Here is a 27,964-nt window from a genome sequence, read left to right as displayed (position 1 = left end):
GGGGCACTTTACTGATCTCAGAACAGTCCACAGGGCCGATTTATTGGGATGTGTTTTTAACAGCTCGGCCCATGGGATGAGGGAAACACATGGAGGGACAAATAACGATTTTCTCTAAACTCAATATAGTGTTGCTCGCAGACGCTTTGGGGCTCGGTGGGTGATGAAGACTGTGTGTGTGTGTGTGTGTGTGAGGTGATTTTGGTACATGTTTGAGAGACAATGAGAGATGTGTTGCAGGGAAAGTGAGACAGGTAGTGTGGAGGTGAGGAGAGGTGGTGTTTTTGATTGTCTGTATATTTCAGTCACATTGTCTTTGTGTGCATTCTGATGATGAGACACTGTTTAGAGTCTGATGGTGAGACACTGTTTAGAGTCTGATGGTGAGACACTGTTTAGGGTCTGATGGTAAGACTCGTTTAGAGTCTTATGGTGAGACTCGTTTAGAGTCTGATGGTGAGACACTGTTTAGAGTCTGATGGTGAGTCTCTCATTTAGAGTCTGATGGTGAGACACTCTGTTAGAGTCTGATGGTAAGACACTCATTTAGAGTCTGATGGTGAAACACTGTTTAGGGTCTGATGGTGAGACTCTCGTTTAGAGTCTGATGGTGAGACACTGTTTAGAATCTGATGGTGAGACACTGTTTACAGAATGAGAGAATCCCCATTTTCTTGCTATGCTCAGACAAACAGAGTCTCCATTAATGACACTGCACAGCTAATACAGTCCAGGCCCAGTATCATGTCTTTGCATGTATTGACTCCTAAATGGCTTTAGATCAATGGATCAAAATTCTCTGGACTCACACAAACACACACACACACACACACACACACACACACACACACACACACACACACACACACACACACACACACACACACACACACACACACTCTCACACACACACACACACTCACACACACTCACACACACATGTGCACACAGATAAAGTCCATTTTAAAGTCATTAACACTGGAGCAGAGCTATTGTTGCTGATACTAGAGGATTCCTGGAGAGTTGGAGTTGTTACTGTTGCACATTTCTTTCAGACACGACGAGGAGAACGGCAGCATAAATAAGATTAACTAGGATCTTATAGGGCCCAGTGCACGTTTGTGTATATATGTAATGAGTGTGTGTATATATGTAGTGTGTGTGTGTGTGTGTATCTTTGTAATGAGTGTGTGTGTGTGTGGTGTGAGTGTGTGTGTGTGCGTGTATACGTAATGAGTGTATGTGTGTGTGTGTGTGTGTGTGTGTATGTATAATGAGTGTGTGTATATATATGTAATCAGTGTGTGTGTATATATGTTATGTGTGTTTGTGTATATATGTAATGAATGAACATTTTACCATATAAGAATCCCAGAATAACAATATTTACTGTACATACCATATTATTCAGGGCCTTTACTCTATTTTTACATTTGTTCTCATGGTGCAATACACTGTAGCTTGGAAAAGAAAAATATATACAATCAATAACAAATACAGTCATAGCAAATCAATATTTTCACTATGTACAGTAATTTGCACATCACACAGTTCACATAATCTGCCTAGAAGTTTACTGTTAGATGTTTACTGTTGGATGTTTACTCTTAGATATTTACTGTTGGATGTTTACTGGTGGATGTTTACTGTTGGACTGGTCCATCTATGCTGTCCTCTGTATTAGGCCATATATTTTCACCATCACAGCGAACATTGTCTCTTGCCAGACACCAATTATAAAAATATCTCTTCATGTGCCCTCCCCAGCCCTGGGTGTGTTTTGCTTTTAGGTCCATACCCCCGCCAGCCACTGCATCTAGGAGTGACATCTGGACATTCGGGTGATGGTCAGAAACCTTCCGTCTCCACGCAGAAAAAGAAACGTCTTCCGCCTCCATGTTGTTCAGCAGAAAGCTACAGAAAGTGAAAGCCGACCGTAAGACGGCCAACGCCGGACCGTTTAGGTCGTTGGTAGAAATGACATTAATATTGGAACCATATCTGTTCTACAACTACGTATTTTCGATATAAACATGCACATTTCAATGCCAGTAGGACCACTTTGGTATCGACGGTAAGACTACAAACAACAAGAACAAAAAAAACTGAATACACTGAATAAACATTCTGCTAAAATCAGAATAATCCATCTTGCCTATTTCAAGTGTGTATTTTCATTTATTTTTCAAAGTGCAACCTATTTCCATCCGCAGTGGTCAGAATTTTGTTGGGTTTCGAACTGAACATTAACGGTTTTGAAGAGTGCAACGGTGAGCAGTGAGGAGGCGGACGCATGTGCGGAGAAGAGCGAGATTTGTTAGGGGCAAATCCAGAGTCGTAGTCGTCCGAGTAGTCCAGGGTCATAGAGCCAACATAGAGAGTCCGAGAATACATGACAAAAACAAGCGCTAGGGTACACGAACTACTAATAAACACAACAGCGGCTAGAATGAAACACACGGAGGCTTGAATAAACGGATGCTAGAATTAACATACAGGCTGGGATAAATAAACATGACTTTACATACATGGATTACATACAGCAGTTTGACTTAAATAAACAATTAACCTACTTACATACATACAATGAACAGCCAAGACACAGGGAAGCAGACAGGGTTTAAATACATGAACTAATCAACTCTAAACCAGACACAGGTGAAAGGTAGTGACAGGAAAACAGATGCGGGGTGGAGAGAACGAAACTAAGGAACGGAAGCAAAACAATAACACGAGACAGGGAAACCATAGAAACATGGATGCCAGGAGCTTGGCTAATCATAACAAAGAGAGTGTTTAAATTTGCTGTAGCTGTACAGACTTTTGCTGGTGGTGAACACAGACTGAGAGAAGGATTCATGAATTTTGGAGGGAGTGGTGATTGAATGCCATTTGTTTGAAAGCAATATAGAAAAGAAATACAGAAAGTCTAGTTCTCATAGTCTGCTGATATGATGAAGGCGTTAAGTGGTTTGAAAAAGTGGACGCAAGTGTGGAAACGATTGTTAAAAGGTGTTCAAAGACAGGAAAAAGGCAGAGTGAAAAAAAGGCATGAGAGACATGGCATGGTTAATGTATCTAAACACAAAAGAGCCTTATAAAGGGTGCAGGTAAGGTCCTCCAGGTGTGGAAGAAGGAGGTGTGGCCAGTGAGGTGTGGCCAATGAGGTGTGGATAGTGGGGTGTGGCCAATGAGGTGTGACTAGGGAGGTGTGGCCAATGAGCTGTTGAGCCAGAAAGATGGAGCATAGCATGATTCATGACTATAAACGTGTGAATGTGTGTGTGTGTGAATAATTCAGCCAACTACTCATGATTTTCTTTTATATATGCCATATTTAGCTGAGACTACTGGCCAAATAAAAATTCTCCTGAGAACCTTTGCTCCTGGGAACCAACATTTTGATAAAATAGATTTTCATTTATTTTAATGGAATGACTTTCACGTTTTAGGTTTTCAAAGTATTTTCAAATAATGAATTTATCACACTTGAAAGATCAGTTTAAAAACCACATTTGTCTTCCATGAGACACCTTATAATTAAGAGGGGTCTAAAAGAAAAAGTGTGTGAGGTACTGTAGTGTGTGAGGTACTGTAGGGGGTGAGGTTCTGTAGTGTGTGAGGTACTGTAGGGGGTGAGGTTCTGTAGTGTGTGAGGTACTGTAGGGGTGAGGTTCTGTAGTGTGTGAGGTTCTGTAGGGGTGAGGTTCTGTAGTGTGTGAGGTACTGTAGGGGGTAAGGAACATTTGTGGGTGAGGTTCTGTAGTGTGTGAGGTACTGTAGGGGGTGAGGTACTGTAGGGGGTGAGGTACTGTAGTGTGTGAGGTTCTGTAGGGGGTGAGGTACATTTGTGGGTGAGGTTCTGTAGGGGGTGAGGTACATTTGTGGGTGAGGTTCTGTAGTGTGTGAGGTACTGTAGGGGGTGAGGTTCTGTAGTGTGGGAGGTTCTGTAGTGTGTGAGGTACTGTAGTGTGTGAGGTACGGTAGTGTATGAGGTACAATAGTGGGTGAGGTTCTGTAGTGTGTGAGGTACTGTAGTGTGTGAGGTACGGTAGGAGATGAGGTACTGTAGTGTATGAGGTACTGTAGGGGGTGAGGTACAATAGTGGGTGAGATTCTGTAGTGTGTGACGTACTGTGGGGGTGAGGTTCTGTAGTGTGTGAGGTACTGTAGGGCTTGAGGTACAGTAGTGGGTGAGGTACACTAGTGGGTGAAGCCCTGTAATGTGTGAGATCCTGTAGTATGTGAGGTCCTGTAGTATATGAGGCACAGTAGTGGGTGAGGTCCTGTAGTGCATGAGGTTCTATAGTGGGTGAGGCCCTGTAGAGCGTGAGGCCCTGTACTGTGTGAGGTACTGTAGTGTGTGAGGCACAGTAGTGGGTGAGGTACTGTAATGTGTGAGGTACGGTAGGGGATGAGGTACTGTAGTGGGTGAGGTACTGTAGGGGGTGAGGTTCTGTAGTGTGTGAGGTACTGTAGGGGGTGAGGTACAATAGTGAGTGAGGTTCTGTAGTGTGTGAGGTACTGTAGGGGGTGAGGTTCTGTAGTGTGTGAGGTTCTGTAGGGGGTGAGGTACATTTGTGGGTGAGGTTCTGTAGGGGGTGAGGTACATTTGTGGGTGAGATTCTGTAGTGTGTGAGGTACTGTAGGGGGTGAGGTTCTGTAGTGTGGGAGTTTCTGTATTGTGTGAGGTACTGTAGTGTGTGAGGTACGGTATTGTATGAGGTACAATAGTGGGTGAGGTTCTGTAGTGTGTGAGGTACTGTAGTGTGTGAGGTACAGTAGGGGATGAGGTACTGTAGTGTATGAGGCACTGTAGTGGGTGAGGTACAATAGTGGGTGAGATTCTGTAGTGTGTGACGTACTGTGGGGGTGAGGTTCTGTAGTGTGTGAGGTACTGTAGGGCTTGAGGTACAGTAGTGGGTGAGGTACACTAGTGGGTGAAGCCCTGTAATGTGTGAGATCCTGTAGTGTGTGAGGTCCTGTAGTATATGAGGCACAGTAGTGGTTGAGGTCCTGTAGTGCATGAGGTTCTGTAGTGGGTGAGGCCCTGTAGTGTGTGAGGCCCTGTACTGTGTGAGGTACTGTAGTGTGTGAGGCACAGTAGTAGGTGAGGTACTGTAATGTGTGAGGTCCTGTAGGTTCAGGCTGGCTGGTGAGGGATGTGGTTAAGTTAAAGCATCTGTCCATTAATAATTCTTTTAGTTTATAGACACATAAAATAAACCGAGACAGAAGGGCCCAACCGGAATTTTTGGAGGCCCAGTGTCCAATGTGCGCACACACACACACACACACACACACACACACACACACACACACACTGCGACAGCACTGTTCTGTTCTCACAGCCCTAATCCATTCGATGCGGCTCATCAGGTGATTATCCAGTGAAGTGGAGCCCGTCAACACTGGGAAAACTCTACACCATGCAGTCTCCCAGAATGCACACTCCCAGGCCTCGGGGACACGAGGCGGAACGCCAAGGGAAGTTAGCGCTCACGCTTCACCACGATTTCGACATCTGTCTGGGAGCGGAGATGAGAGCTTCCGGCCAAGAAGGTAACAGTCCTTCCCTGGATTTTCTTCCGGCTGTATGGATTAGCTAATTATCTCAAGCCGCGTGTAGAATGAATTAGCGGAATCAACTGGACGACGCAGAACCGCGGACATCCTTCTGAACCTGAACTCCCCTGCCCCTCTGCCCGGGCAAAGACGACTCTCATCGTCACCTTTGGAGTGGTCGGAAGGAGGGGGGGACAACCCATGTATGCCTGACGTCTTCACGAAACCTCTCCCTCCCTGTCAGCGGAAACATTAGCAAACAAAAACCGACCAACCTGTCCACAACTGCTCGCTGTCGACACGTGAAACGCGTGGATGCCCCACCGCGGCTGCTGCGCCATGCTCGTCCGAGGATCAGACCAGAGATGCCGGCGGCGTGCAGACAGGCAGGCTCACTCTCTCTCCGCTCCTGGTGTGCCCGCCTATCCTCACGCCGCCGGGTTCACCTGCCACAGAGAACTGGCAGAACAAACGTTCCTCCTATCAGCACATCAAACGCACTTTAATCAGTGTGTAGCACTTCACACGCACACAAACACACACAAACACACACACCCAGAGTCTATATGGACTGTTATTTGGTAATAACATAAAATTACAGGCTGCAGGCTTTTTAAATAAAGGTAGGTGATCTATCACTCTTTGAAATGAAACTAAATCCGTAACATTTCTTGGGCTTTTTGCTTGCAAGACCATGTGTTCAGTGAACTACAGTACAATGGCAACAAATCATAGGAACTAATCAAACCTGCCCAGTAGCACGTCTGCAGGAACTCTTGTGATATTTTGAAAGGTTCTATGGTGGAAGTCCGTCTGCAAAATGACAGGAAATATGACCAATGAAATGGATGATTTTCACTAAGGGGCGGGCCTATAGCCCCGGTGACTAGAAGTGAGACCGACACTGTGGCATTGTACCTAACTGACAAGTCTCCGAAGGCTACCCTTCGATGAAAATCTCACAATAATTCAGAGAGGCCATCCAACTCTGTCCGTAAACCTTTAGCCAGGAAGGAAACGGTTATGTACACAGTTTCTGTCAGATGAGCGATGCCTGGCTAACTGCTAGCCTGCAGCACACACGCCGCTTCTTATTTGTGTCCACTGTGGATGAATTCTGCTGAGATATATTTTGTTATTCCAAACAATAATGTGATGTCATGCGTAATTTTATTTCGTTTTTTTTTTTTGGGGGGGGGGGGGGGGGGGGCTGCAAAAGTCTAAAATTGGTAAATGTCATTTCGCATAGCAGCGAGCGTTTTTTACAAGGGGGGGGGTGTAAGTAATGAAAGCTAGAATTTGAAGTGAAATTAATTCCACGCCGTCCTGAGTCAGGGAAAAGTCGGATTTTTAAACACTGCTATGCAACTTTTAAAAATATATATTTAGAAAGAGACAGCGATGAAAGCGACGTCCCGCGAGTTCTGTTCCGTTCGTGCGTGAGAGGTCGCGAGGCGTTTTCAGGCGCCGGCGTGTGAGGAACCTTCACGTTCCGTGGGCGCGTGCGTTCCCCGGTAGCCTCGCCTCCAGCACGGGCAGCCGTGATGGGTCTAATGAACCGACGGAAACGAGGAAGCGGGTAGAAAATTAGATTTGCGCTCCAACACACACATATGCCATTTGCCACTGTTCGTTCAGGGTGTGTACACAACTCTCAATTAGAGACCTCCAACTCTCTCTGTCTGTCCACACACACACAGCTAAATATCACTGTGCTTACACCTGAACCTAACCGTAACGTCAGCAGATCTTTTGACACTTTTTTTTAAAGAACAGACGGTGATGGATTTTTGTAATGAGGCATGGTGAATTTAACCAGGAGTGGAGAGACCTGACTAACGCGTTTTTGCTTCTTCTTGCGTTTAGCGGTAAAGACACAGATCCGCGCTCTGTTGTGACCTCGTTAACTGCACACGGAGATGCATTGGACACGTTCAAGCCCATTACAAAATCGGAAGATTCAGGTTATCCAACGATATTGTGGGCTTTTAATCAACACGAGATATACACCCCCCCCCCCCCCCCCACACACACACACACACACACACACACACACACGGCACACACACAGACACCATTTCACACCGCTCACTCAAACTTATACCCTTTAACCCACGTAAGTTTGACTTCAAATTCAGCAACTAAACTGTGGCTCATGTCCGTTTATCTTTTGTGATCAAATTATATGACACTGTTGCTCTATGGGGAACTAAGCACCTGATTAAGACAGTCTCTCTCTCTCTCTCTCTCTCTCTCTCTCTCTCTCTCTCTCTCTCTCTCTCTCTCTCAGGCCACTGGTGTGACTACAGCCTGAAGGCACACCTGTGAACCTCAGGCTGCTGCGAAATTGCCCTGAAATATTTGGTGCCGTACATCCGCCTCACTACTAGCACGAAATAAGAAAGCCCTTAAGTACAAAAAAAAAAAAAAAAACTAGAGAGAGAATTCGGGAAACGTAACCCCATAAATCATAGCACATACAGTTACACTGACAATAACCAGACCTTTTTTTTTAATGTATGCAATACTAATAATGGCTTCACATCAGAGATAAAGATTGAAAGCCCCATTTAATAGGCAGCAAGCGGGATTTTCTTAATCGCTTGCTGTTACCCATCGCGCCTCTAGATGGCAGCATTTACTCCCAGATCACCAGTGCATGTGGCGTAACCCCTGATCCTGAGACTATGAGCTACTAGACTACGACGATGCTGAGAGGGACGCCTGCGTCTTTTTTTTCGTACAGGTGAACAGTATTCATACACTCAGATTTTCCTATGAGCAGATTATTATTATTATTGTTGTTGTTGTTGTTGTTGTTGTTGTTAATACTTTGCCGACTTTAGCAGTACACAAACGAGACCGCCACCACAATGCAGCATATTCCAGTTTGCCAACTGGAAAGAAAGAAAGATTTAAAAAGACGTAATGATAAAAAACAAACAGAAAGAAGAAACAAAATCATGTGACAAACAGAAGGCCCTGAACCAGGTGAGCAGGTTGGTTTAACGGGGGTCACGATCATAAATTCGGACTTCCAGTTTGTTTGTTTGTTTTTTTTAAATCCCGTCTGTCCGGTCACGTCTCCGCCACGGCCGGTCCCGATGCAAGAGCGAACCGTGTCGGTCCGTCCGTCCCCCCCCCCCCGTCCCCCCCCTCCCCCCGACCATTTTCTCCCTCCGCCAATAACGGCGCCCGAGGTGGGAGGCGCATGCAAGCGCAGCCCGGGCGCGGAGCGCGAGCAGGCGGTCAGGCGCTACCGCTTGGCCTGGCAGAGGGCATGCAGGGCTCTCTTATCTGCTACGGCTGCTCAAAAACATTATGCCGACTTATCGGCTGGGACAGCGGGTTTGGCTATCGGCCAAGGACCTGCCTTTGCGTGGTTATACCTGCAAACTCGCCCCTCGCTACATCGGGCCATTCAAGGTTCTTTGCCGCGTAAACCCTGTTTCCTATCACCTTGTCCTTCCCCCGTCGTTGCATGTCCACCCCACTTTCCACGTATCTCACCTTAGGCCTGTATTGTGTTCGGTGGGCCCCTCCGACCCGCCGGGTCCGCATATGGTGGACGGTGCACCGGTGCACATGGTCAAGCGTCTCTTGGACGTCCAGCCAGTTCATGGTGGAGTCCAGTATTTGGTGCACTGGGAGGGATACGGGCCCGAGGAGCGGCCCTGGGTCCCCTCCTATCACATCCTGGACTGTGAACTCATTCAGGCTTTCGGTGGGATCGTGTGGCTGGCCTTGGGACGTCAGGAGCCGCCCCTTCTGGCGGGAGTACTGTAAGGGTTGGGACCAGGTAGAATTTGAACAATTACGATTTGCTTTTTAGACTGCCATCAGTCATAAATCTTGAAATCAATGTACTATTGTGGTGTAGTTAAATCTCATGCATATCAGCTTCAGCACTCAGGCTAGAGTATTATAGAGCAAAGTAAGCAATTGTTATATTGTGATGAAGTAAATCTTACTCTCAACAATCCCTCTACTAGTTAAAGGAAGTAACAGTATAGTGTAACTTACAAGTATGTAAAAGATAATTAGGCTTTCTGCAAATAATAATGTGTTTACAGCAATTCACTGTGTGCTTGAGATAGTTATGCCATGTCAAAAAGAAAATCAATGTTGAATTTATCATTTGAAATACACGTGCTGAAGAAATTGATAGTGAGGGACTTCAACTGGTGTAGCTGAAGGCTGTACACTGGAACATCACATAATCACAGAGATCACTGTTTATGCAGGAGACTCAGTACTGCTGCCCTGTTCCTGCACTGATATACACACCAGACCTGAGAGCTTCACCTGGTATAAATACAACACAAACAGAAACACATGGGAAGTGATCTCCAGTGAGAGTGAACAGTACAGAAACAGAGTTCATACTTATAACTGACCACACTTTTCTATTCTTGCAGAGGCTCCATATAAACCTGTAAATCTTACTCCAGTGGACACTGACACATCAAGTGCAACAGCTTCAACTAAACCTACTACAACAATGACATCTCCAGATGGTTATAAGTTATTAATTTCATCAACTACTACTGATGGTAAGATTAATTTGTTTAATAGTATTCTCCAATCAACACCATAAAATGATTCCCCACTAAATACTACTACTACTACTACCAATAATAATAGTAAGTGACATCAACAATTAATTTCTTAATGCAGGTCACTTCATATAGGATACTGTAAGGGTTGGCACCAGGCCAAGGCCCCCTCCGGCCACCAAAGGGAGGCCTTAAGTCAACCAGACTACTAATCAGGCTTAACACCCAACAGCTGGGTTAGACCTTATAAAAGCCCAGTGATCCTATGACTCAGTGCTTGGTCTTTGCTAAAGTTTCGAGCCAAGCTCTTAGCCAGTAACTTCAGGTATTGAGGTCTGTGAGCCCTCGTGCTACACCTCACTTCTTGTCTGTGAGGGTGTTTGGGTTTTCACATGTCCCCTTCCCTATTGAGTCTGTTTCTCTCCCAAGGCTTCACTTACCCATTCAAGTTCCTCCCTGTTTTCTGGTTTTGTTTGGGAAGTTTTAGTTTGGTTTTCCTCAGTGCAGTGGGGTTGCCATTTCTTCCCACCACGTCCTTTCTTCTCTCTTTTTCCATGCTCGACGTGGTGTTTAGTTTTTTTCCTTTTTTTAAACGTGATCCAAGATCTAACTGTTCTGCACAGGGACCCACCCTTGTTAGAGCGTGGTTGTTCACCCAGTAGGCTAGTAGTGTCATCACTTACCTGATCTGGGTTCGATCTCGTGTTACAGATACATTCTTGAACTGCTTTACAGATGATCTTTCCTAGAAAGGGCCATACTCATAGATACTTTATAAGTGCTTCCCAGCATTCATACCTGATTCTACACTAGATCCTACTTTTCAAAGCCCTATTAATATGATCAGTTAATTATTCATGTTGTGTTTACTGCCTGATTATATATAATCTTGCATTCAGAATGTAAGATTGTTTGTGTTTATATTTGATGAGGTGTGATGTTTGGTTGTTAGATTGTAGATTGTTTTGTGTTGTTTTTTCATGGTGCTTTTATTACCCAGTTTGATTTTTTAAACTTCCCTTCAGGAATTTCTGCTAAAGCTTACCGTGGCCTGCCAGTGTTGTATTCCCAAAGCTTGAGGAGCTGAAGACAGACCTGGTAGCTGTGAAAGAAACGCACCACGTAAAGGTGGCTGGTTATGGTGAGACTGATGAAGACATTGAAGACCCATATGAGGATGTCGCCACGGATGCCTCAACAGATGATGAATTCTAGACTCCATCCTGTCCACTGCACTTACCACATTTATTTGAAATCTGTATGCCTATATAATACATGTAATGACCTTTTTATCCTTGTCTCTTTGTAGCTAGGTTGTTTGGTTGGGTGTTCTTTATAGGCTATAAGAAAATTTAAAAAATGTATGCTAACCTTAGTTCTTTGCATCAGTAATTAACCTTTGTGAAGATGCGATCGAAACGTTGTGTAATAAAACACATATTGCAATTGCCCCTGTAAAACGACGTGCAGGTTATTTTGGGGCTACAATCCTGCACTTTTAAAAAATATATTTTTTAAAAATAATAAACCATTTGAAGCAGTAATGAATGGAGCATTTAATTATGTTTGTCTAGTTGCTCGGTTTCATAATATAAGCATATATTATGCAAGAAAGTGTTTGCATAACTGCGTATCCTTGGTACTGAAACACCAGAGTAAAGATAAGCCTTGTTTTGTTGAACATTGTATTGTGACCAGTAAGCCTAATTTTCAGTTAAAATTGTATAATTTCTTAAGAATTTATTATTGTTGTTGTTTCGGTTGCATTTTGATCATTAATGAGTGTACAAATGACTTTGGATTATAACGAATACAGAGTGAGTGAATTGTACCTATGTGGAATGATTACTAATTCATTAATATATAGTTTACATGTATAGGTTATATTTACTTTATTTAGATTTTTTAATCTGAGCCTGATAACAAAATGATAGCATAAAGAGGGGGAAATGATTTTAAAATGTGATTTATAATATGAGACTATAATGTCATTTCAGCTGCACTTCTGTCATTGTTCTAAAGAGCCACTGAACAGAATTTAGCGCTCCATTATGTCATAATGTGTGTCATTCTATTTCTGACCCCAGATCAGTTTATTGAGTGGATTTGCCGATGACGATCATTTTAGACAAAACATCAACAGAGACTACAATCAATTCTTCACGCATAAGAGGTACTGAGAAACGAAAACAAAACGTAAGTAGAATTTAGTTTTATCTACAAAGGCAGTTTTTTTTCCCAAATTAGATACTAAATATTTGATAACGGAATCGTATTATAAACAAGTAGCCAATATGCGAATTTAAAACGAGAACATACATTTTAATGATGGAGAACTTTTGACTGAACGGAGAACTAATTAGTGGGCTGATAGTGAGCTCCGCTCCCCACTAGTCACGTGGTACCGCCCGCCGCCTGCAATGGGAGTTCATGGTCTTGTGTGAAACCACGACTGTGTAGTCACACACACCTGCACCGGGTTATTCTCCTAATGTCTGTGTGTGTTTAAACCCCGGTTGATGTATGTATCTCTGTCGGTCTGTGTTCGCTAATGGTTACGTACGTGGTGCACTTTATGTTTGTAAGCTGTGTTCAACGTTGCTCATGTTCATCTTGCTTGTTTCGTGTGAGCGCCACTGTGTTCGTTATTCGTGTTCGTCTAATAAACGTTTGTCTATGTCAAGAGAGTTTGTGGGACCTGCGGCACTCGGGCCGTCTCAGCTGTTTAATTTAACGGACCGTACAAATATTTTAAAATGCGGAATAATTGAATAGAGAATGAACTAACAAAAGGAAACCTTGATAAATAAAAGGGGACGTAGCTGAAAATATTCGGGTAACCGACCTTCATTAGATGAAATGCCTTGACTGAGACAAGGGAAAGCCTCTGTAAGACCACTAGTGTGGCCATTGTGCACTGTCGGACAACAGGCAAATTTTGATTCATATGTATTAACATTTGTAGAAGAAATTGAGCTACGGGTGGCCATTTGTTCTGTTACATAATAACTATATAAAACAATAAAGTCTACAGGCGTTGATTGCTCCTTTCCATATAGATATATGAAACTGGGGTACAAACGTAATCCTGTGCACAAATGCAGCATGTAAAATAAGCCTTGTTTTGTAGAAAATTGTGTTGTAATCAAAGCCTAATTTTCATTTCATATTCAATTACTTGTTAGGAATAAATCTTTAATTCTTAAAAATTAAATGGTGTTTTTTTTAAGTTGACCAAAAACATATGCAAACTGTTATGACTTTTTAAAAGAAATGAAACAGCTTTATTATTGTTCAGTACAATAGAGCTTTCTTCTGCCCTTTCTAGATGCCAAGGTACAAGTTCATTACTAATATCATTACCAGAAGACACAGGAGTCACAGAGACCCTGCTACTATTGCTGGGTTTAAGCAGCATTACTCGGCCAGTCTGGGAGAAAGTGTAAGTGTCTACATCATTTTATACTATAATTTTAATGATTTACATAGACTGTATCCAGAGTTTTATTTATTTAGCCTTCACACTTTCCTGACTTGTACAGATGGCAGTCCAAAATATGCTGTGCATTAGTGGAGTTTCCACTGCCGAGGTGTGGTCAATGGATGATTAATTTCCTTTACAATTCATCACTGATTATTTCTCATTTCTCACCCAAGAAACAGGAGGACTGTAAGGAGGTTCGTGCCATCTGGAGCAGAACTGCTGAACACTTTATGATCACAGAGTCAACGGCAGAGATTTGCTCTTTGGACCACAGCACCCATGTAGAAGGTGCAGATGTACTTTCTTGCATAAATCTAGCTTTCCATTAAGAACACACATTAGGACATGATGTTTGTTCACTTTAAATATGTGCCTGTACTTTATTATGTAATTGCATTTTTATTGATTTTTGGGAAAAATAAACATCTGTAGATGTAAGAGAGGATCTGGGTGGAGTAGCAGAATCTATTACAGAGGCAGTCAAAGTGGAGAACACCCCAGCTGGTGAGTAGCATCAAAGCACCACATCAATAATTAGAGTTTACATACATTCATTCCATGGACACCTGTTTAAAAATTCTACTTTTATTTCAAATATAAAGGCTCAGAATGCAAGAAGTTGAAGAGAGTACTCATCTTCAGACGAGCATGGCAGGCAATAAAAAGCACCTTGTCCTGTGCCAAGCACTCCAACAAAATTAGCCCTACTCTTTAACTTTTCCCAGCTCTTTTTACCAATTTATTTTGTATTTTTTTTCCCTTCATTTTCCCCAACCTGTCTTTTCATTTTCTGAATTATTTTTTGACTTTTTTATTTATTTTTGATTAATAAACTTTACTTCATGCAAAGATATAGTCTGTTTGCATTCTGGACCTTTTAATCATATTTTTCATTCTAAGACCAGCCAAGGGTATGATTCTAATTCGGCCAAATAAATCTTGAATGATTCAACTCACTTTAATAACATTTTTAGATTATCACATATATGTACAGTTTTATGTCACTCAGCATTAAGAGAGAATTTCACATTCACCTTTAGTGAGAGGAAGTACAGTAAAGAGAAAACACAAACTGAGCATCCTTGTCTCTATGGAAACACCACTGACTTCCCACCACACACTGACAACTCTACACCCAGATCTCCACTACCACTGTGGACACACACTGACTCCAGAACTCTCACAGCATTTCTTCAGTACTCCAGACCCTAATGTCCACCCAGCAGAGAGGAACTGGGAACAAATTAACTTGGCCAGAGCTCTTATGTTTATTTTCAAGTTCACATCACCAGCTTTACAGAGACATACAAAACCACACACAGTGCCATCATGTCCTTTGACTGTGAGGACTCTGGTTGTTTCTTCTTTTGTGATGTATCCCACAACCCCACACTGACCATGATGCTGCATCTGTGAAACCATATGGGAGACACACATGATCATTATAAAGCAAAGGGGGTGGAGTCTGATGTAAAGGAGAGAAACAAACAGATATATTATCCCCTCACTCTTATTCTCAAACTCTTCTAAGTTTATAGTTTTAAAATGCAGTTTATAGAGTTAATCACCTCAAAGCTTGCGTACATAGAAATATTTGCATTACTTTTTCATGGCTTGATATATTTTATGTTTGCACTATCTTATGATGTCCTGTGTACTTAATATTTTATTCATTGTATCAAATTTGTTTTAGTGGTAAATATACTTTGAACCATTATGCACTGTCACTACAGAATGCTGTCTGCTTTATGTCTCCAGAGTCTATAAGCATGCAAACACACCCACATTCAAGAATTTCTAGATAGTGAGAGGACCTGCTTTTTGTTTGCTTTTTCAGTTTCCACATCACAATAATTTGTTGTGGACCATTGCTTATGCAGAAAAGTTCTTTAAGATTTTTTGTGAGTAATATGAAGTTCTGGATTTACAGAATGAGTCAAAAACAAACAACAAAAACCTGCATTACTCACAATAAGAACCTATTTGAATTTTGATCAACTCTATTAATCACCCTTTGAACATGGACATGGTTTGGGTAGTACATGAGCAGTCCCTTTTCTCAGTGAAGTACTGACATCTCTCCTCACAGTACACAATATTACCTAAATTATCAGTAACCATACCATACCAGCAAAATGTTTATTGACTTTAAAAACTGCACATATTCACATTAAGATGCCATACACTTATCAAATACTTTTCTACCACAATTTAGTCCACAAACCATATTTTCTCACACCACTAATAGATTAAGAACACTGCTGTAAAAGTGGAGCTTGTATGTTATATTTGATGTATTCACTGAGCTGAGTTATTTCATGACAAGTATTTACATGAAAGTAGGGTCATACACTGACCATGACTGCAGACATTAGCATTAGGGTATTTATACAGCAGGAGACAAACAGGGAATATCTGCGAACAATTACTGGGAGGGGTAAGAGACAAAACTCACATGAGACACATGTCAAGGAGCAGAGCAGGGGAGGAGCTACAAACTAAAACATACAAAAGCACATGGAGACAAAGACATACTAAAGCAATAACATGTAATTGTCTTCTACTCTTTACAGTGTAGCCTATAGAAACGTATACCAGGAAATATAGGACAATTGTATTTTAACTATATTAAAAAGTACACAGACTTCATAAGATGGAATCATAAGATATGCAGAAATATTTAATAATTATTTGTTAAGCAAAACATTTTTCCAGTTCTACCTGAGAAAGTCAGCTTGCTTAAATAACATTTTTATATTAACAAATAAATGTACAATTTAATGCAATTCAGCATTAAAAGAGAATTTCACACTCACTTTCAGTGAAGAGAAGACACAAACTCAGCAGCAGTCACTATGGAAACACTAGCACACACTGACAACTCTACACCCAGAACTCCACTACCACTGTGGACACACACTGACTCCAGAGATCAGTCCAGAACTCTCTCAGCAGTACTTCATTGAAGTCCACAAGGATGTCACTACAGTAATGTAGTGTCTTGTGATTCCTGAGTACACCTGAGGTCTGTTTTTTCATTGTGTAGCTTCACAGAGCCCACAGGGCCCCTGGTGCCTCTGTGAACTAGACATGCATGTTGTGGTTTCAGTGTGGGGGTGTCTGTGGGGGAAGAAAGACGAGGCTTGCGAAACCACCAGAAGGTCCTTGTTGACAACTTACCGTTAAAGCAGCCATGTAACACAGCCAGTCTATTGGTGGACAAAAACTGCATACGCTACTTATAGTGTAGCCATGACACTTTATAAACATAAAATACATAAATACAGCAAACATCACACAGCATAAATACATAAAATCAGCAATAGAGTGTAAATATAAAGTGTAAATATAGAGTGTAATAAAGTGTAAATATTTGTATTATTCTATTTATTGTGTATTTGAAAGATATTTGACAAGCCAGTTAAACAGAGCCTGGGTGATCAGTTATAATTAGACTGTGCCTTTGATATGAGCCATTACACTTAATACTAAAAATTGCTGGTTAAAACCACAAGGACCAAAACCATGACTCGCTCAGATCACATGTTTCTTTTTAAAAACAGCTCAGCTGGCACAGAGGTTCTAAATCCGGTCATTGTGGGCGTGAGGGAACTACCACCTGGCGTGACGTATCCACCCCTGACATGCTCCATCATCAATGTCACCACAAGCTTCCTCCATCACCTGGAGAAGGTGTATGTGTAGGTGGGGTTGGTGATCATGGACCTTCTGCCTCCATGCTGAAAAGAACTCCTCAACAGGATTTAGGAATGGAGAGTGGTGGAAGGTGAAGCACAACACATCATGAGTGTTCAGTGTGTACCAGAGCAGCCTGACAAAAACATGTTATTGCAGACACAAGCTAGTAGTGTTTTCCATTTATCATATCAGTGTGTAGTGGCCATGCAGAATAAGCCATACATTTTATATTTGTATAGATGCTTGATGCAAAAATATCATTTTGGAAATAGTTTTGGATGAAGTGTTTGCTTTTCATAAAGCGTGTGACATTTTGTATGTCAACACTCATGAGATCAGAATCCTCTCTGTAGTCTCTCCCCCAAACCCCCACCCACTCCCCACTTGGGAAAACACACAGAAGCACCAAACACACACATCATACACATGTAAAATACTGTAGCACATATACAATCAACCACATACATACATACATACATATAGATAGATAGATAGATAGATAGATAGATAGATAGATAGATAGATAGATAGATAGATAGATAGACAGACAGACAGATAGATAGATAGATAGATATCTATCTATATATCTATATCTATCTATCTATCTATCTATATATATATATATATATATATCTATATATCTATATATATATATATATATATCTATATATATATATATAAAGTTTTATAAAAGTACAAACTTATAGACCAAAATTTTCCTAGTTAGAGTCATAATACTCTGTGTCTTAATTGTGTCAGTCTTAGTAATGTTCCTACAATTCCTACCTTATGCTGGTCTGAAGTAAGTAATTAGCAATTAGCAAGTAATTAGCACCGGTTCCTCTCTAGTGGACCGAACCACAGCGCAGATTTCAGTCCCACTTAACAAATAAAGTCAACAAATTTACTTTATTCTCCCTTAACCTGGGTGGACAAGACATATTTGGAGTCCATATTTTGCTCCTTTAGTTTAGAACAAAAGCTGCTAACATTGCTAACAAACACTGGAAGCCAACAGCAACGATAGCTAATAGGATTTGTAAATGAGTCAGATATCGAGCTACATGTCCTCAAACCTCATCCAGGTCGCGTCCCGGTGATGTTTCTTCACTTGTCTAGTTCACAGTGAGTTATACGACACACCGACTAGTCTGGGAGACATTTATTAACACTTGGATGCGGTTTGACCGGCTTGAGAGAAGTTTGTGGGCATGGATTTACGAAGGCTATATTTGAGTTGCTGTTCACTTCGAGTGTTTGCTAGCAAGGTTAGCATTTAACAGCTTTTGTTCTAAACTAAAGAGTTCTGTCGTTAGACAGAATCTGGGGTAAGTGGTGAGCTGCTGCTCTCTGCTGATCCCAGATATAAATACCTTTATGTAAATGAATGTATGAGGATGACAACACCTGTAGAGAGAAGGTAACACTCAACATCAGCAGCGTGGAGCACAAGGAGCAGATAAACACACACCTGCATTCTTACTGAGTTACACACACGCTACACACAGCTACAGCAGGACTGCTGATACACACCGTACACACTCTTCAATACAGTCTACTAAATGACTTCACAGCTACACTTATAGTGGAGAGGAAGTGTATTCAGATGAAACTCTGACAAACTAAGGTCAACACAACACACACCAAATATAGAGATGCGGTAGGTTTTGTACGTCCTCTTTCTTCCTTATCAGTCAGTGATCTATCAGATATTCTCACATTGTCAGTGAGGACGGTCTCATTCTTAGTTAAGTGGCTCCGTCCTTTGTCACAGAGACACGATGTAGAAGCTCAGGGGGTGAGACCCAACATAACCTCCCTCACTGCTGTTTGGTCAGTTCATTTCACTACGACACCCAAAGTGTGTAGTGTAAAGGCTTATTAATGAAAATAGTGTAACGCTTCTTACCTGGAGTGAGGAACAGGTGCTACGGGGTAACCGCGATGCGTGGAGTTAACATGGAGTGACACACACACTGGTGTGGGCAATCTGAAATACTTTTATTCTCTCCTGGACCACTTCAAGCCAGGTCACACGGCTACCATCACTGTATTTATACGTAAAGGAAACAGTAAAAAGCACCGTACAGCGTTACCAAAGAAAAAGGAGTGTTGAGAAGGCGAGCAGAAAGGTGACGGTGCTGACGGTGCTCTCTCTCTCTCTCTCTCTCGACATTACACACAACTGTGTCTCTCTCTCGACATTACACACAACTGTGTCTCTCTCTCTCTCTCGACATTACACACAACTGTGTCTGTTACAACAGCAGGTGGAATTAGGGCAGCCACAGAACTGGCTACCTGAGACTTTAAAAAAGTTTGAACAGATGTTTAAAGGAGTATTTAATTTCAAAACATTATTTTTATACATAATGCAGTGCATGAAACATAAGTCAGGGTGTATTTTAATTGCACATGTTCAGTTTGAGTAGTGTGGTTCAGTTTCAAATTTGATATGGAATTTGTTTGCAGGAGTAACTTGTTTGTTGGCCAAAAAACTGGTCCTCACTCTGTAAGAATGTCACTCCACCACTAGAGATGTGAACTGTACTCACACCACAAATGTACTGTTGCTTTCAGCTTCTACATATCAAAAGCCTTTTCTTGGTCTGTACAATAATGCACCGGTTAAAGGTATGAATTATGCAAGTCAATAAAAAAATACATCAATCTTATAGAAGGAAAATTGGACTTTTTAAAAATAAATGATATCAGTCTTAATAAGAAATTTGTCATTTTATAATCCCGGTGTTGCCATATGATTTACGTAAAATTGTAGCATGGGTCCACCTAGTGGTAAAACGTTAGATTGCAGTTTTTACTGGATTGCCAAGGGCAACAGTTGCTAGAAAAATGTCCCAAGAGGAAGAAGTAAGAGGAAGAAACTTTGAGAGGAACCAAGACTCAAAAGGGGGCCCATCCTCCTCTGGCCAACAATGGTCACCACTATAATAACAATTTAAAAAGAAAAATGAATTTAATAAGTGAAAAAATAAGCAATTAATGTCTAGTCCAACTTTCTAGAGGTCCTGTTATCCTCCCGAGGTGTGCATTCCCGGTGTGTTGTCTTGTATGTTGATTCACTATGATGATCTGATCACAGCAGTTGGTGCAACATCCAGGCCCCTTTGAGTCTGCCAGGGTTCAAAATCAGATTTATCACCTCTGGTTTGGTGTCAGATAAAGTAATACAAATCACAGTAACACTGCTTCTAAGCCAGTAAGTGGAGGGGCCATAATTATAAAAATATGTATACAGTTCTGGTTTGACCATTTGAGCAGTGACTGAGTCAGAAATCAGACTTCAAAATGCTCTTCTCCATTTAAAGAATGTACAATGTATGGTAGCTAGGTCTGACATTGAGGATTTTAGAGGGGATCTAATTTTTTTAATGTTTGTGCATTAGAGTGTAAGAATTTTAGTTCTTTTTCCAAATGTGTTTGATTTTATATGACTTAATGTCTGTATTGGATCTGAAAATCCCCTTGTCCTGTAACAGATAACTTTATTATATATCTCTAGGATTAGGTAAAACCATGCATATTAAAAGTAATATGTTTTAAACCATTTTATTCTTAGATTTAGTGTAGATTTTTACCAAGGGGTGAAATGTGATTGGGCCGAAGTGAAGGTGTATGAGGCACAGGAACATGAGAAATAATGATGTTGCTGGGGGCCACAATGACTGGATTTAGAACCTCTGTGCTACCTGAGCTGTTTTTAACAAGAAAAACACGTGGTCTGAGCGAGCTGTTAGTCGTGCTTTTAGTCCTTGTGGTTTTAACCAGCAGTTTTTAGTATTAAGTGTAATGGCTCATAGCAAAGGCAGAGTCTAATTATAACTGATCACCCAGGCTCTGTATAACTGGCTTGTCAAATACATAATAAATAGAATAATACAAATATTTACTTTATTACAAGAAAAAAGGATTTGTGGTGGAGGAGACATAAACATCCATAGTTTGAAACACCATTCATTACCAAAAAACAACCCGCTCTATTGCTGATTTTATGTATTTATGCTGTATGATGTTTGCTGTATTTATGCATTTTATGTTTATAAAGTATCATGACTACACTATAAGTAGCATATGCAGTATTTGTCCACCAGTAAACATGGCTGCTTTAATGGCAAGTTGTCAACAAGGAGGCTTTTTCAGCCTTCTGGTGGTTTCTCAAGCCTCTTCTTTCTTCCCCCATAGACACCCCCACACTGAAACCACAACATGCATGTCTGGTTCACAGAGGCAACAGGGGCCCTGTGGGCTCTGTGAAACTACACAATGAAAAAACAAACCTCAGGTGTTCTCAGGACTCACAAGACACTACATTACTGTAGTGACATCCTTGCAGACTTTAGTGAAGTATAGCTGAGAGAGTTCTGGACTGAGTTCTGGAGTCAGTGTGTGTCCACAGTGGTGGTGGAGTTCTGGGTGTAGAGTTGTCAGTGTGTGCTGGTGTCTCCATAGTGACAAAGCTGCTGAGTTTGTGTCTTCTCTTCACTGAAGGTGAGTGTGAAATTCTCTTTTAATGCTGAATTGCATTAAATTGTACATTTATTTGTTAATATAAAAATGTTATTTAAGCAAGCTGACTTTCTCAGGTAGAACTGGAAAAATGTTTTGCTTAACAAATAATTATTAAATATTTCTGCATATCTTATGATTCCATCTTATGAAGTCTGTGTACTTTTTAATATAGTTAAAATATAATTGTCCTATATTTCCTGGTATACGTTTCTATAGGCTACACTGTAGTAAAGAGTAGAAGACAATTACATGTTATTGCTTTAGTATGTCTTTGTCTCCATGTGCTTTTCTATGTTTTAGTTTGTAGCTCCTCCCCTGCTCTGCCCCTTGACATATGTCTCATGTGGGTTTTGTCTCTTACCCCTCCCAGTAATTGTTCCCAGATATTCCCTGTTTGTCTCCTGCTGTATAAACACCCTAATGCTAATGTCTGCAGTCATGGTCAGTGTATGACCCTACTTTCATGTAAATACTTGTCATGAAATATCTCAGCTCAGTGAATACATCAGATATAACATACAGGCTCCACTTTTACAGCAGTGTTCTTAATCTATTAGTAGTGTGAGAAAATATGGTTTGTGGATTAAATTGTGGTAGAAAAGTATTTGATATGTGTATGGCATCTTAAAGTAAGTATGTGCAGTTTTTAAAGTCAATAAACATTTCGCTCTCAAAACACCTTATGAACGTCCCAGAAGAAGGAGGAGACTGTTCTGGTCTGAGAGCTCAGGATATCTGACATCTGCTGTGGTTTCAGTTCTCACAGTTCCAACCAGTGGGCAGTGGGTACCAGAGCAGAATCTAAAGCCCATTTTAGACCAGAAGTGACAACCATGCTGCTTCTGCACCGCTGCAGCTGAGCTGTGGTCACATACTCACAAGCTCAGTTTCCTTCCAGTCTATTTCTTGCCTTATGCCATGACAGGCTTATCAGTGGTTTCTAGCTAGAAATAGTACAAAATACATTTATTCTGTAAAGTGTAGTTTAATAATCAAAACAGCACAACTCTGACTGCTGGGTCTATTCTAATGTGAAATTGGGATAAAGGATGATGTTTTAAACACAGACTAAAACTAGGACTTAAATTCAAACTGGACCTGCCATTGAGAACACACTGTAGCCTACAGTGTGTTCTCAATGGCAGGTCCAGTTTGAATTTAATTTAGTACAAAACAGGTTTAGTATGAGGAGGACTGGTATGGTTACTGATAATTTAGGTAATATTGTGTACTGTGAGGAGAGATGTCAGTACTTCACTGAGAAAAGGGACTGCTCATGTACTACCCAAACCATGTCCATGTTCAAAGGGTGATTAATAGAGTTGATCAAAATTCAAATAGGTTCTTATTGTGAGTAATGCAGGTTTTTGTTGTTTGTTTTTGACTCATTCTGTAAATCCAGAACTTCATATTACTCACAAAAAATCTTAAAGAACTTTTCTGCATAAGCAATGGTCCACAACAAATTATTGTGATGTGGAAACTGAAAAAGCAAACAAAAAGCAGGTCCTCTCACTATCTAGAAATTCTTGAATGTGGGTGTGTTTGCATGCTTATAGACTCTGGAGACATAAAGCAGACAGCATTCTGTAGTGACAGTGCATAATGGTTCAAAGTATATTTACCACTAAAACAAATTTGATACAATGAATAAAATATTAAGTACACAGGACATCATAAGATAGTGCAAACATAAAATATATCAAGCCATGAAAAAGTAATGCAAATATTTCTATGTACGCAAGCTTTGAGGTGATTAACTCTATAAACTGCATTTTAAAACTATAAACTTAGAAGAGTTTGAGAATAAGAGTGAGGGGATAATATGTCTGCTTTTTTCTCTCCTTTACATCAGACTTCACCCCCTTTGCTTTGTAATGAGCATGTGTGTCTCCTATATGGTTTCACAGATGCAGCATCATGGTCAGTGTGGGTTGTGGGATACATCACAAAGGAAGAAACAACCAGAGTCCTCACAGGTCAAAGGACATGATGGCACTGTGTGTGGTTTTGTATGTCTCTGTAAAGCTGGTGATGTGAACTTGAAAAGAAACATAAGAGCTCTGGCCAAGTTCATTTGTTCCCAGTTCCTCTCTGCTGGGTGGACATTAGGGTCTGGAGTACTGAAGAAATGCTGTGAGTGTTCTGGAGTCAGTGTGTGTCCACAGTGGTAGTGGAGATCTGGGTGTAGAGTTGTCAGTGTGTGCTGGGAAGTCAGTGGTGTTTCCATAGAGACAAGGATGCTCAGTTTGTGTTTTCTCTTTACTGTACTTCCTCTCACTAAAGGTGAGTGTGAAATTCTCTCTTAATGCTGAGTGACATGAAACTGTACATATATGTGATAATCTAAAAATGTTATTAAAGTGAGTTGAATCATTCAAGATTTATTTGGCCAAATTAGAATCATAACCTGGCTGGTCTTAGAATGAAAAATATGATTAAAAGGTCTAGAATGCAAACAGATTATATCTTTGCATGAAGTAAAGTTTATTAATCAAAAAGTCAAAAGATGTTATTTCAGAAAATGAAAAGGCAGGTTGGGGAAAATGAAGGGAAAAAAGAAATACAAAATAAATTGGTAAAAAGAGCTGGGAAAAGTTAAAGAGTAGGGCTAATTTTGTTGGAGCGCTTGGCACAGGACAAGGTGCTTTTTATAGCCTGCCATGCTCGTCTGAAGAAGATGCGTACTCTCTTCAACTTCTTGCATTCTGAGCCTTTATATTTGAAATAAAAGTAGAATTTTTAAACTGGTGTCCATGGAGTGGATGTATGTAAACTCAGATTATTGATGTGGTGCTTTGATGCTACTCACCAGCTGGGGTGTTCTCCACTTTGATGTTCTCTTACATCTACAGATGTTTATTTTTCCCAAAAATCAATACAAATGCAATTACGTAATAAAGTACAGGCACATATACCCCATAATGCACCACGCCCCCTAGCGGGCACGCGGGCGTCCCCAGACGGGCATACTTAAATAAATTACTTGATAAAATCGAATATTCTTAAAGTACAGTACATTTATCAACATAACATTTCTTAGGACTAATACAAGTACCTGCTTACCGATTTTCAGCCGTCTACATGCATCCGTTCGCCAGAAATCCCATGCTGAATACACCGTGTTTTTCGGCTAAATTTACACAAACACATGCCTGCCCTTTTAAGTTGCCTTTTACAACATTCTTCCGATATAAGAGAACTTCAATTACCATCAAATAAACACCGTGACATGTTTAAAAAAGTATATAGAATGCTAATACAGCTCTTTATTAGCTTGCTCACTTCTTAGAGCAAAAACACACGTTCGGTTCCTTCATAACCTAACACAAAATACGCAAACCTTTAGTTACATCAAACTGCACGTTACTATCCTAAAACTGTTCCTGAATAGAGCATTGTACCCTCCTTTCTTAGAATCCGTGTTTGTTATTCGTCCATCGAATAAATATTCTCTTTGATTGCTTTGCTTTTCTACCTATGGCAAGATTCCGTATTGCGTTGCTGTTCATGGTTGGCCTATCAAAAGAGCTTATAGTAATGGACCGTTGAAACCAAAGTGATTGAAACCACTTTCAGCAAATAGTATTCCGTCAGAAGAAAACATCGACACCTCATTTGCCTTGAATACTACACTACAGAGGTGGGGCGGGCCATGCGTAATCACAATATAAGGTCCTGTTGCGCACTAACGTCTTCCGTTTTGGAAACGTATCGCATACGCAAGTCATTCCATTTTGGCTAGTTCGCTTTGTTTTTGTAACACGTTCCGCTTTTGGTAAAAATGTGTCATTTTTATCACAGTAATGGAGAGGAAAAGGCGATTTACAGTTTCTGATGTCCATGAGGAGCTATTTAGATTTAGCGAGGTGAGAGCGATGACGGTTCCACGGCTGCTAGCATGGATTCTGTTCAGCAAGACGCTTTTGAGCTTGGAATCGACGCCGTGCTCGATGTACCGTAAGTATAAAATTCATATAGCATGCGTGATTCTTTATTGTAAAAGTTCAGTGTTGATTACGTAATATTTAAATGTCCACTCAATTTGCTCCCATGTTGACTGAAACTCTAGTACTTGTTGTTGTATTGTTTATCGCACTGATTGTGTAAGTCGTAACTCTATCTGGATAAGCGCGTCTGCTACATGCCCTAAATGTAAAGGTAAATTATTGTTTGAGATGGCGCCTATGTATTTTGCACTAGGCATTAGCATTAGCATTGATCATCATTCTAGTTCATTGGTATCTTGGTTATGATTGTAAAGCGTCCTTGATCATGCAAAGGCACTATAGTGATGTAAATGTATGTAGTCAATGTAATAATTTTCTTATTTAGTATGGCAATTTGTATTTATTTTCATCTTCATGTCTTGCAGTGAAGAAAATTCACCCTGCCCTCCCCCATCTGAGAGATTTCACACCTCTTCTGGCCCACCCCCAGAGCCATCAGCTTCTACCCCCTGCCAATCTGTGGACACCCCTCACACCTCAGGACTGCATAGTCACAGAGGCTCCAGGAGGACACATTGGAGACGCCAGATGAGACCAAGTAGAAAATACAGTGTAGCTCTTGAATTCTTTATTGTATCTGCCTCAAACTTTGCATGTTTTTGGACAAGACCCTGGTGAATCAGGAAATGTAGAGGTTGAATGAAAATAAATCTCCAGCATCAATAGAAACACTTATAAGCCTCCAAAATCAAAGGCGTTTCTTGTTTTTCGACATTTTCTTCTCTATTAGATGAGGTCAAATGGACCCTAAATGATGGAGAAATAAGTCTGGATGTGAATGGATGTCTAACTTGGATGCCCAAGTTTCTACTTCAATTTGAATCCTCAATGATCATGGTGCTGTGTGTACAATTTCAGATATCTGGTGTTAAAGTGAACAAGTACAAATAGCTCAAAATGGCTGGTCTACAAAGTGAACAAACATCATGTCCTACTGTGTGTTCTTAATGGAAAGCTAGATTTATGCAAGAAAGTACATCTGCACCTTCTACATGGGTGCTGTGGTCCAAAGAGCAAATCTCTCCCGTTGATTCTGTGATCATAAAGTGTTCAGCAGTTCTGCTCCGGATGGTATGAACCTCCTTACAGTCCTCCTGTTTCTTGGGTGAGAAATAGTGATGAATTGTAAAGGAAATGAATCATCCATTGACCCCACCTGGGCAGTGGAAACTCCACTAATGGACAGCATATTTTGGACTACCATCTGTACAAGTCAGGAAAGTGTGAAGGCTAAATAAATAAAACTGGACACAGTCTATATAAATCATTATAATTATAGTATAAAATGATCTAAACACTTACACTTTCTCCCAGATTGGCCGAGTAATGCTGCTTAAACCCAGCAATGGGAGCAGGGTCTCTATGACTCTTGTGTCTTCTGGTAATGATATTAATTAATAATGAAGTTGTCCCTTGGCATCTAGAAAGGGCAGAAGAAAGCTCTATTGTATTGAACGATAATAAAGCTGTTTCATTTCTTTTAAAAAGTCATAACAGTTTGCATGTGTTTTTGGACAACAAAAAAAAAAACTTTAATTTTTAAGAATTAAAGCTTTATTCCTAAGAAGTAATTGAATTTGAAATGAAAATTAGGCTTTGATTACAACGCAATTTTCTACAAAACAAGACATTTTATATTCTGCATTTGTGCGCAAGATTACTTTTGTACCCCAGTTTGATATCTATATGGAAATGAGCAATCAACGCCTGTAAACTTTGTTTTATATACAGTTATGTAACAGAACAAATGGCCACCCGTAGCTCAATTTCTTCTACAAATGTTAATAAATGTGAATCAAAGTTTGCCTGTTGTCTGACAGTGCATAATGGCCACACTCGTGGTCTTGCAGAGGCTTTTCTAAAACAAGCGCAGAAGTCACTTTCCTTTGTCTCAGTCAACGTATTTCATCTAATGGAGTTCAGTTACGCGAATATTTTCAGCTACGCCCCATTTAGTTAGTTCATTCTCTATTCACTTATTCCGCACTTTAAAATAGTTGTGCGGTCCGTGAAATTAAACAGCTGTGACGGCCCGAGTGCCGCAGGTCCCACAAACTCCCTAGACGTAGACAGACGTTTATTAGACAAACACGAATAACGAACACAGTGGCGCTCACACC

At 40.8% G+C, this 27,964-nt stretch overlaps 3 long non-coding RNA genes across 4 annotated transcripts; 2 read left to right on the top strand and 1 right to left on the bottom strand.

Annotated features, from left to right (window-relative positions):
• Window positions 1–18,404: 18,404 nt before the first annotated feature.
• Window positions 18,405–24,150, top strand: LOC145647079 (uncharacterized). Of its 2 annotated transcripts, none has more exons than XR_014116274.1 (3): window positions 18,405–18,429; window positions 21,508–21,813; window positions 23,745–24,150. It is a non-coding gene; the product is annotated as an uncharacterized LOC145647079 (long non-coding RNA). The 2 variants fall into 2 exon arrangements; XR_014116275.1 differs by lacking the exon at window positions 18,405–18,429 and adding an exon at window positions 18,444–18,572.
• Window positions 24,151–24,297: 147 nt separating this feature from the next.
• On the bottom strand, window positions 24,298–25,406 carry LOC145647068 (uncharacterized). The gene is made up of 3 exons (XR_014116272.1): window positions 24,901–25,406; window positions 24,647–24,683; window positions 24,298–24,548 (listed from the first exon to the last, which is right to left on the bottom strand). It is a non-coding gene; the product is annotated as an uncharacterized LOC145647068 (long non-coding RNA).
• Window positions 25,407–25,544: 138 nt separating this feature from the next.
• LOC145647057 (uncharacterized) lies at window positions 25,545–27,648 on the top strand. Its single transcript, XR_014116269.1, has 2 exons — window positions 25,545–25,794; window positions 26,210–27,648. It is a non-coding gene; the product is annotated as an uncharacterized LOC145647057 (long non-coding RNA).
• Window positions 27,649–27,964: the final 316 nt, after the last annotated feature.

Source organism: Electrophorus electricus, chromosome 2 (genome assembly GCF_041902795.1).
Source record: "Electrophorus electricus isolate QZ-2024a chromosome 2, ASM4190279v1, whole genome shotgun sequence".
NCBI lineage: Eukaryota > Metazoa > Chordata > Actinopteri > Gymnotiformes > Gymnotidae > Electrophorus > Electrophorus electricus.
Note: the sequence above shows the minus strand (reverse complement) of the source record. Positions and strands in the feature narration are given on the sequence as shown.